The sequence below is a fragment of the Falco naumanni genome, chromosome 2 (genome assembly GCF_017639655.2).
Source record: "Falco naumanni isolate bFalNau1 chromosome 2, bFalNau1.pat, whole genome shotgun sequence".
NCBI lineage: Eukaryota > Metazoa > Chordata > Aves > Falconiformes > Falconidae > Falco > Falco naumanni.
Window position 1 is genome coordinate 96,225,858 of NC_054055.1, and position 12,065 is coordinate 96,237,922.

Consider the following 12,065-nt stretch of genomic DNA (forward strand, 5'->3'; position numbering starts at 1 on the left):
GGCCCACCTCCCAATCCTGTCAAGGTCCTTCTGGATGGCATCCCTTCCCTCCAGCATGTCCACTGCACCACACAGCTTGGTGTCATCTGCAGACTTGCTGAGGGTGCACTCAATCCCAGTGTCCACGTCCCCAACAAAGTTGTTAAATAATACTGGTACCAATATGGACCCCCGAGGGACACCACAACTCTTTGAGTGTGAACATCCAGCCAATTCCTTATCCGAGTGGTCCATCCAACAAACCCATATGTCTCCAGCTTAGAGACAAGGATGTGTGTGAGGCTGTGACAAATGCTTTGCACAAGTCCAAGTAGATGACATCCATTGCTCTTCTGTTATCCACCAACGCTGTAACCCTGCTGTAGAAGGCCACCAAATTTGTCGTGCACGATTTGCCCTTAGTGAAGCCATGTTGGCTGTCACCGATCATCTTCTTTATTTCCATGTGCCTTTCTATAGTTTCCAGGAGCAACTGCTCCATGATCTTGCCAGCCACAGAGGTAAGACTGACTGGCCTGTAGTTTCCCAGGTCTTCCTTTGTTCCCTTTTTAAAAATGGGGGTTACGTTTTCCCTTTTCCAGTTTGTGGCAACTTCGCCAGACTGCCACAGCTTTTCAGATATGATGGGCAGTGGCTTAGCCACTTCATCCACCAGTTCCCTCAGGACCCAAGGATACATCTCACCAGGTCCCATGGACTTGTGCACATTCAGGTTTCTTAGATGGTTTTGAACCTGATCTTCTCTTGCAGCAGACAGTTCTTCATTCTCCCAGTCACTTCCTTTGCTCATATTATGTAACCTGTGTGGTGTGGCCAAAGCACTTGCCAGTGAAGGCCAAGGCAAAAAAAGGCATTGAGTACACCTCAACCTTCTCCAAGTCCCAAGTAACCAGGTCTCCCGTTTCCTTCCAGAGAGGGCCCACATTTTCCCTAGTCTTCCTTTTATCACTGACATACTTATAGAAGCTTTTCCTGTTGCCCTTGATGTCCCTGGCCAGATTTAATTCTATCAGGGCTTTAGCTTTCCTAACCTGATCCCTGGCTGCTCAGACAATTCTCTGTATTCCTCCCAGGCTGCTTTTACTTGTTTTCTTTTTGTGTTTGAGTTTGTCCAGGAGCTCCTTGTTCATCCATACAGGCCTCTTGGCGTTTTTGCCTGACTTCCTTTTTGCTGGGGTGCACCACTCCTGAGCTTGGGGGAGGTGATCCTTGAATACTAACCAGGTTTCTTGGGCCCCTCTTCCCTCCAGGGCTTTATCCCATGGTACTCTACCAAGCAGATCCCTAAAGAGGGCAGAGTCTGCTCTCCTGAAGTCCAGGGTAGGGAGCTTGCTGTCCACCGTCCTTGCATCCCTAAGGATCTTGAACTCCACCGTTGCATGATCACTGCATACAAGGTTGTCCTTGAGCTTCACATTCCCCACCAACCCCTCCTTCTTGGTGAGAACAAGGTCCAGCATGGCACATGTCTTCATTGGCCTCTCTATCAGCTGGAGAAGGAAGTTATTGTCAACACGTTACAGGAACCTCCTGGCTTGCTTATGCCCTGCTGTGTTGTCCCTCCAACAGATATGGGGGTGATAGAAGTCCCCCATGAGGACTCGGGCTTGTGAAAGTGGGGATGCTCCTATCTGTCTGTAGAGGACCTCATCTGCTTGGTATTCCTGGTTGGGTCACCAGTAGCAGACCCTTACAATAATGTCACCTGTCCTTGCCCTCCCTTTGATCCTGATCCATAAGCTCTCAGTCAGCTCCTCATCCATCCTCAGACAGAGCTCCATGCACTTCAGCTGGTCACTGACGTAGAGGCTGACACCCTCTCCTCATCTCCCCTGCCTGTCCGTCCTAAAGAGCCTATATCCTTCCATCCCAACACTTCAGTCACAGGAGCCATTCCAGTGCATCTCCGTGATGCCAGTAAGATATAGACCTTCAGGCATGTGCATGTCTTTAACTCTTGCTTATTCCCCGTGCTACGTGTGTTTGCATAGAGGCATTTAAGCGGGGCCCCTGATGAAGATGACTTACTGGCTGGAGTGGCTGGAATTCCTTTGTGCTTCTCTTCAGCTGCTCTCAAGCTGACCCGTGATCCTTCTCCAGAGTCTGGGCATCTATTACTGGTACTGGCACCAAACTGGTAGGAGCAGGATGGATTGACGTTCCCCTCAATCCATGGATTATGGTCCACATAAAAAGAGGAGATGTTTGAGGTTTAACTGACCTTAGAGCAAAGCTTCCAGGCAACAGCAGTCCTAGGGTAGATACATGAAATGTGGAGATAGGATACCCCTCCTTTCGCTCGTTCTCATAATCAAGCAGGTGGTACTGGACCAGAACATGCTTATGGTAGGTACTGCAAAAGGAAAATCATAAAGATGGTCCTTAGATGTGAAAACTTATATGATAAAACAGAGCAAATGGAAACATAGACCAGATGCCACCACTATGACAGTCTCACAGTCACACTGTGCTTGTTACACAGCTTCCTCTGTACCCTTGGTCTACACGAGACACTTACAAAGAAGCCATTAGCTTTGCTATGAAGAATAAATTCCTCCCTAAAGCACACTGCAAATTAAGTCATACACTTTTTTAAAAACCTACAATATTCAGTATACTGGACTACAAATAGATTTTAAGACATTAACAATTTCTAAATTGCCAACTGCAAACGTGCAAAGGAACTGCTGGTAGAAGCAGCTATGTTCTGTTCTTCTCTAGATGCGTTTGCTGTTTTCGATAATCTTTTATAGTGCTGCAAAAGGGGTTTCATATTCATTAGCTGGCTCTTTTTTGTTGGAAGCTGTTGATTTACTAAATATCTTGCTTATTAGTGTAAAGGCATCGAACAGAAGGCAATATTTCACGATTGCATTTTAATAAACAATGTTGAATACTTGATTTTTAGTAAGTAGCTGGCAGGAGTTAGGTTACCAGTTTTTCTTTGGGAAATGATGCAGGTGATGGAATCTGATGTTTCCTTTAAATTGACCATGTCCTTTTCTGTCATCTTCTGTTACACAGTCCTGCCAACTATTCAGGCCAAGAATCTTGACTGTGATAGCTCAATAGATTAAACAGTTGTGATCCCAACAGATAGCAGCACCCATTATGGACTCGTTTTGCAACCTTGAGCTAATCATGTCATCCACTCTTATAAAAGAGGTCTGTTGTGGTTTAACTCCAGCCGGCAGCTCAGCCCCACACAGCCACTCACTCACTCCCCCACCAGTGGGATGGGGAAGAGAACTGGAAGGGTAAATGTGCAAAAACTCATGGGCTGAGATAAAGACGGTGTGATAGGTGAAGCAAAAGCAGCATACACAAGCAAAGAAAATAAGGAATTCATTCACTGCTTCCCACCAGTTCAGCCATCTCCAGGAAAGCCGGGTTCCATCACATCTAATGGTTACTCGGGAAGACAAACGCCACATCTCCAAGTGCCCCACCCTTCCTTCTTCCTCCCCACCTCTATACGCTGAGCACGACAGCACATGGTGTGGGATACCCCTTTGCTCAGTCAGGGTCAGCCGTCCTGGCTGTGTCCCCTCCCAGCTCTGTGCGCACCAGCAGCCTGCTCACCGGTGGGATGGGGTGAGGGGCAGAAAGGCAGAAAAGGCCTTGAGGCCATGTAAGCACTGCTCAGCAAACACTCGGACATGGGTGTGTTACCAACACCGTTCTCGACACAAATCCAAAACATCCTCCCTACAAGCTCCTGTGAAGAGACTTCAGTCTATCCCAAACAGAAACAGTACAGGTGTGCATGCATGTACTGCATTTTGAAGAAGTAATAATTGGATAAGTATCACCTGTTGCCACGGGGCAGCAGTTGGGACAGGAATCAGCTTTAGGGTTAACATACTCACCTATTCCAAACCCTGACCGGTGTGAGGATCAACATCCTTGGACATCTCTAATGAATCTTACATCAACTGGAAGCTTTGAGCATATAAAAAAGTGGTGTTATTTCTGAGAAAATTAACAAAAATTCAGTTTGAGGAAATCAAGAAATATACTGAAATAATAAGCAGAACACTCTGCCCTGATAACTTTGGTGATAACTAGTGTTATTCTTCATTCATCAATATAAATTCATCACATTTATACCAGCTGTGGTTTTACTTTTTCTCTTTTTCTTCTTACAATAAATCCTACACCCCATATTGGAGATGCATACTACATACATGGATGGTATTCCACCCCCACCTCAATCACTCTCCTGGATTTCAGCGTGCCCAGGATTTTGCCCCAGGATGTGTCTGTACATCTGTGTATGTGGCAGAAGGCACAGGGAAGGGATGATTTTTCACTCTTGACAACATGAGGGATTTTAGCACCAACATTAGACACAATGAATCTCCTTGTCAAAATGAAATGAAATCTGCTCTCAAGAAGCAGTGTCATGGCAGAGACTGTCTCAGATGCATGCTTTGAGAATATCACTAAGTCACGCAATAAAAGGTGCCAAACAAAAAAGGAATGGTACTTTCTCTGATTAGTCCAACCAGAGATCTGAGAAACTTGGTTACATTCACCTGAGACTTTAACCACTAACCTTTTAGTCACCTTCACTTTTATATACATCAAAAGTGAAATGGCACAAAACAGGCTTATTTGCAGTTCTTGTCATTATGCTTCTTAAATGGGAAATGAGTTTTAGGGGAGAGTGAGACATGAGAAAGGTGAAGTGGGATTTGAACATGAGAGGATGTTTTCCATGTGCAGCCAGGCTGATCCAGATCTCCAGTGAGTCTCTAATGTGCAGATCACTGGGACAACAGGAGGACTTTGACGCCACAGGCTTTGCAGTTCCCAACCGGAATGCCCAAATCACATTCAGAATTTCCTGAAATCCGAATCAATTCAGCTTAGAAAATGTTACACTGCAGTAAGCACTATCAATTCTTTTCTGCCCACACTTACTCTTTGTTCAAACACACTTCATTTAATTTTAAATTTATGCTTTTTTTGCTATGGGAAAAGATTGCTGAGATTTCAACCCTATTGTGATTTTGTAATGCCAAGCATTCCTGGATTATGCCAACTCTTGTTCTACTTAACTAACCATTACCTTAGTGCTCAGGGAACAGGAAATTAAAAGAATTGGTAAATTTTCCTTGTTCAACCTGGACAAAGCATTAGAAAATATCCTTCTGAAAAAGAAAATGTAATAGACGTTATCACCTTTTTTACAGTTTTCCAGGGAAAGAAGTACTCACAGTTTTTCAATAAGGTTTTTAATCTGTAAGTGACCATATGGTCTATTTGCAGGCATAAACAAAAGAAACACACACACAAAACCTAATCAAACAATATAGTCAACCCACGTGGCACCCTACGCTAATTGAAGGCATCCCCAGATATGCCTGCATGGTTTTCCAGGGACAGCTCACAGTGTAAATGGTAACTGGGCCAAGAAACTGTCTTGGCAGCCCTAATCCTGTCTCCAGATAAAAGTCAATTGCTAGATGAACTGTAGCAATCCAAAGGTATCCAATTCTGCCCAGATTGCTATACACCAGGCAAGGATCCCATCCAAAAATTTCTCTCCCTTGATAGCAAGAACACATTCCAAGGTTCTTTCTGAAGGATGGAGCGTGAAAGCTGTGTGACTAATCTCAATAGCATCTACTGCTGGGGAAACCGTTGGTCCAGAATAATCCGCAGTAAACCTTGGCACACAGACTGGGTCACCACGACGTGCCAACCTCTGTGGCAGTTCTGCTCCACAGCATCTCTCCAAATGGGTGCTTGCAAATTTTGAGGAACGTGCTGTTCTTTCCTCCATAACTCTGCATGCTCCCAACCTATTTGTATGCTTTTGAAGTGCATGCATTGCCTTCTGAAGGCTGTGATTATTAAATGCCGGTGTTTGCTACTATTTTTCTCTCCAGACGATGGGTTAGAAACAGAAATTAAATTGCTATATTAACACAGAATCAGGAGAAGGAAGTTACAACAGATTCCCCAAAAGACATATGATTCATATATTTCATAAAAATTGTACCATAAGTGTTAGCTATCGTTCTCAGATAACATTATTGTTGTAGGCATTGTTGCACATAAGTACTTCATTTATCTAAGTTGAAGCTTTACACTTCCATGCACTCTGCAGGTCTCAGCCCTGCTATGATGGAGCTACTGTAGCAATGTATTATAGTGTCAAACCAACTCACGTTTAATATTTTCAGCTAAAGAACGTCAAAATAACAAAATGCAGCCAAGGAAGGAACAACTGCTATCATCTGCAGCTACACTTAGATAGCAGCTTAATTCCTCTATTTTTTTTGAGGATGGTTCCAGAGTTTCTGCAGAAGTGTAGAGTGATATGGAAGGCAAGTTGTGATCTTCCAAACTTCTATTTTCAGATATCCATGCTGATAGCCTTTACGCAGGACTGATGTTCACAAAAAAAGGTATTCAGCAGGTTTGACAAATGCACCAGTTCAGGTGTTTCCTTTAGATACTCCCCAAAAAAAGCATGAAGAATCTCTTGTTGCTTTTGAAAATTTTGTAAATCAATTGGGAAAAAAATTGTCACATCCTAAAGCAAAGTATTTTAATCCATGAAGTGCAATTTTCCTCTTTTCCATTCAAATCAAAACATAAAAGACACTTTTACTGTTTCTAGAAATTAAGTTATTAAATAGCAATAAAAATGAGAGAATATGTTATTACTGACAACCTGCAAAGGCTGGAATAAAAGAATTTGTCTTTTATTAATGCAATTATTTATTTCTACTAGATGAAATACCATTAATTTTTTTCCTCTACTACTTTCCTGGCCCTAAATATTCAATGGCTTCCCAGTCACAGAGTAAGTTTCCACTCAGTCTTCAGGGGTTTGGGGTCTGCCTTGCCCTCTCACGGCAGTGAGTACATCCTGCCACTTATCCACCTTCCCTGTGAACAGGGTTGGTTTCTCTCCCACTCTAATGGGTCCCTGCCCACATTAAGAGTGGTGGGAACATTGTCAGCATTTGTGGTAACTTCTTTACCTTCTCAAACCTCTTGTCCCCTCTGCTCGTATAAGCCTTGTGAAGGTGATGCTTTTTGATAGATGAAAGCTGTAATGCCAGCCTGCTCCAGCCCCAGGGTTGAGTCTATCATTCTCAAGCACAGACAAGGAGCAGAACATGGGGCTCACTCATCTCACAGTTTAGATACCAGGCAGGCAAGCTAAAACTAGGTCCAGAAATATGGAAACCAAACATATTTTTAGTAAACAACCCTGTGCCCAAAACTACTTGGCAACTGTAAGAAGTCACCTAGTCACTCCATGAGTGGGAGGGAATCTGCTGGGAGACTGACATGATGCAAGTTGTAAAATGATCATTATCACAACCTGAGATGACTGCTGGCAGCCTTTCACATTTAATATTTCCAGCTGTAATTAGTGAACCATTTTCCATTGGTTTTGGCTGGGGATGCCAGTCAATATAACCAGCATAATGTGCCTGGCCTCCAGAAATGAGCTTGCATTTGTTGAATTTTTTTTTTTCTTTCCCCCAAAGGTCCTTACAAGATCATGCCTCTCTTTCAGCCCTGCTGTATTTTGGTAGCTCAAGACTGAGTTTCCTCAACTCCTCTCAAGCTTTACAGGTAAAACTAAGCTTCTACTACTGCCACTATCAAGAAGTAGCTGAAAATTTTTCTATTTCTACGTTATCGCTTTCTCGAGCTCCACTGACAGTAGCAACCACTGAAGCACTCACATTGCCAAAAGTTCTGTTTTCTCCCCACTGCTGTGTTGTCCAACTTCAACTCAAGCCTGTGCTGGTGATCCAGCTGTAGGAAGACTTGGGACCAGGGTGCGTTAGATTGCTGAAGCTACACTGCAATAATGGAGAAGTAGGAGGTGGCTGGAACACACACACTGACCACTGGTTAGCTCAAATGAAATGGGTTTGGTGGTTGCTTTGTTGTTTTTGGGGGGTTTTCTTGGGGTTTTCTTTGGATGAAAAAAGAGATTGATAAAAATTCTCTAAGTCATAAAAAAAACAAAACCCAAAATAAATTCAGAATCCCACCAAAATAAAACATGAATTTATTGGTTAGTTAAGTATTTAATTGTAGAGCATAGACTTGGGAAAAGAATCAGAGACTACAAAGCAAAACAAAAAAAATCTGCTCTTTTCCCCTAAGCATGAGGAGTAGTGTCTTAATTTAATGGTGAAGTAGCTTCTTAGCTTTTATTTCCCACTCATGTTCTCCAAGTTACAGGAAACAGAAACATAAGGTGGAATGACAGTAAGATGCAAAAGGCATAGGAAGTTATGTAAATATGTCTAAAACAAAGAGCTTTGCTTGCCTTGAGACATGTCAGAGTGCATACGTTAACTTAATTTCACTTACAGATAAAACTGTCTTTCTTGCAGCTAAGTCAAACTTGAGCCAATGCTTCATTTCACTTTGCATAAAGACGAGGATGCCAAAACAATATCCCAGGCATGCAAATGTGTAAGCCCAGAGATCTCAAGACAGGAGTATGGCTCAGGCACCTCTCTGCAGCACCTCATGGGCGGGGGGGGGGGGGGGGGGGGGCACTGACAACATGACAACAAAAACCACCAAATTAAAAAAAAAAAAAAAAAAAAAAAAAACACCAAAAAAAACCAATCACCAACTACATGTTTGTGTAGTTGCACTTTTGCAGTGGGAAGCAGGGCATTACCAAAACCTGCTTAAAGAAAAGGCACAGCGGGCACTGAATAGCTGCACTCTCACTCTCTCTGAGTTGTAGTTTTTATTTGTTCCGAGCCTTTTTACTGAACAGGTCAATCAATTCCCGTTTTTCATTTTTTTCTTAACTTGAGTATCTTGTGCTGATAAAGCACTTTCAAGTATGACTTTTTGAGTTTATCTTTTTGTTCTACAGAACTCTGTAACTGCCATTATGGCAAATATACCCCCCCAGCATTCTTTGGAATCAAAAATGTTTGGAAAGTTGTTACTTCAACAGTGATGACCCCTTCTGACGCCCCTCTGCATTCAGCAGTATTTCAAAAAGCAAGCATTTAAAGATCAAGCCCACCAGTGCCAGTCTGCCGGTTCCTCTGGCCAGTCTTTCACAACTCATGCTAATAGGGCAACATTTATGATATTTGTGTGCAACCGCAGAGTCCCAGCTGGAGTGCCATTGAAGGAAGCACAGACAGTGATTCCTGCCGCATTTAAATTACTGACAAAGTTGCACCCCTTGGCCTTTGCAATCTTTGAACTTGTCATATATCGAGCCAACCAATGAACCAACCCACCCCAAAAAAAAGCCAGCACACAAAATTGTATTTATATCATTACTTTAGGAACATTTCTGTGGTGGTATTCTAGATAGCTCTACCTTACTCAGTTGAGTTGCTCCTTATATTTATGATCCTGAGCAAGCATTCTAAGCTGCAAATATAGTGCTTGATATTCAAACTAAAGCTTGAAAATATTTGACGTTAGAAACAAATATCTTTCAATTTCCAAAGATAAAATTACTTCTCTTTCACTTACCTGATAATTCTTGGAGACCTTGGTTTTGGAGTTCAGAACCAGAAATACCAAACTACCCTATGCTCAGGGTGTTTCACAGCGGGGCAGGGCTGGAGATCATCTAGCAGATAAAACAAAAAGATTGTCTAAAATGTCTAGAATGAAGATAAATGCTTTTGTGAACCTGAGCTTTCAGACACTGACACAGCATGAAACATTTGGAAAATTTTCTCTCACTCCCAAGCACCACCCATAGAAAAGGCAAAGCCATCAGCGTTTGATGGAGTTTTTGCGGCGGGATGAATTATTGCTCCTCTGCCCAGCTGACTCCACACTTGCTCTTAGTTCTCAGCAGGCATGAGGTAAGAAATGGTAGGCTGTGTTTCAGTGAATAAGGCTTAACAAGAGAAAGTGGAAGACCAATAATTTATGGAGCAGAAAATGGTGGTAATTTACAAGCATTATAATTATCACCATCTAGCTGTTTTGACAGGACATCTGGGACTGCGCTTAATCCAAAGGAGAAAAGCTAAAAGTACGCTGTAAAGCCTTCATGCCACTGGAACTCAACAATGAAGCTGAAGATGACATGCTCCTATTTTCTTCTGCAAACAACATTTCCATTCTGATAACTCTATGCACTTTGCAAGACGTTCTGGTAAGATATTCAGAAACGGAGGTAATTTTTCTGAAACAAGAGGAGCATACACTTCCATGTCAGGTTGCTTATGGTTGTAACTAAAAATATAGACAGCTTCTATGATGAGATGAGTTAAAATAGCAATGCACTTAGACTGAAAGGCAGTGACTTCACAAATCCCAGACAGCCCTATAAAAACACAATCCAGTAGTTATGGTAAGATGACAGTGTTGGCATGAATGCATCATTTAAAAATAATACACTACATCTCTGAAGAATATCGATCAACTCAGATTTACTATGGGTGCACTGCTCACTACTCCCAAATGCTATTTTATAGGAAGCAGCCAATATATTGGTAAATATTTTAGAAAAAATTAAATACATTTCAAGTTCTAGTAAAATAATTGGAACCGTCTAGGGTTTGCTTAATTATGCAATTATTAACCCCTAAATCAGTGATTTAAAACCTAAGTTAAATATATGAGAAAAGCCTGACATTTCATTTTAAATAAGATTTTTTTCAGAGTAAGCATTTGAATTACTTTTTTTTCATATTGGAACACTCCTATATGTTATGAAATTATGTTGCCCTGCCAAGTTAAGATGCTTTAATTAAATTTAAAGCAGACTTGCTACAATCACCAGAGAAAAACAAAATATGAAAAATAAAGCTGCAATAAAGAAATCTTCCTTGAGTCATTTTATCAAACCTCTGATTTCAAAGTCTATTAACAGCTGCAGGCCCAAAAAGAATGTGAAATCATTCAGGCTGACAGATCCAGATGTCCTTTACTACTAGAGGTGAAACTATAATTTCAACAGATCAGCCAATACACTGAAAAACTGTACTGTCAACTGCCAGCCAGTGGTCAAATTCCTTCTATAACATATTATAGAATTATAGTTATTATAGAATTAAGTACATTTCAAAATGTACAACAAAAGGTTTACGAGAGTTTTGCTGAAATAATGTTCATCATGCAGCAGCTCACGCGTCACTTAGCAGCGCTTGCATTAGTGCTATGCAAAAGCAAGACGTACTGCATATGTACACAAAGTCTGTGTTTACAACCTGTTAAAACACTGTGATTAACTGCAGGTCTTACAGCAGCCATTTTCAGAAAACACACAAAAGGTGGACATCCATAACCTCCGCCTCAAAAATGCAGGGTGCTGGCTTTGTTGGGCCACATCCATCCTACCAGCCCCACTCCTCTACGGCTCTTCCGCAGCCTACAGCCCTTCCCTGCCATCGCGAGGGAGGCGAGCACGCGCGTGCATCCCACGTGCAACAGTCCACACAGCACCCAAGAGACATGGATCAAGCCAGGGGTTTTGGGGAGGAAAACAAAAAAGAATTTGTGTTGGAAAGTGGCATCTCTGGAATGGGGGAGCTTCCCATTCCACCCTACAGATGTCCCATTGCTATGAAGAAAAGGAGAAAGAGCAAAATGCCAAGTGTAAAGAGAGGTCTGCTGTCCTCGCCTCTCTTCCATTACTTCATTACCCGAGTAACTTGCTGATTTTTAACATCCATTCTACACCATTATCTGCACCGTAAGTCAAAGGGTCAGATGTGTTAAAGGACTCGGGTTTTGCAGCAGCAGCGATGATTACAGTGTCAGCCTTTCTCAGTGCCTGGCTGCCAAGACCCACCCCTGCCAGGTGGCAAGATGCGGCAACAGCCCTGGCATCGAGAGTCCAAGTTTTCAATGGGCAGAGCTGGGAGCAAGGAGGCACCTGAGCTTGCCGAGACGCACCACGGAGAGGCACCTGTCTGACAGCCCACCACTCGTGCGACCACACCTGCTCAAGTCACCATTATAATGTTAGCCTCAAGTCACACTAGGGGAGGTTTAAACTGGATATAAGGAAAAATTTCTTCACTGAAAGGCTGTCAAGCATTGGAAGAGGCTGCCCAGAGATGCGGTTGAGTCACCAT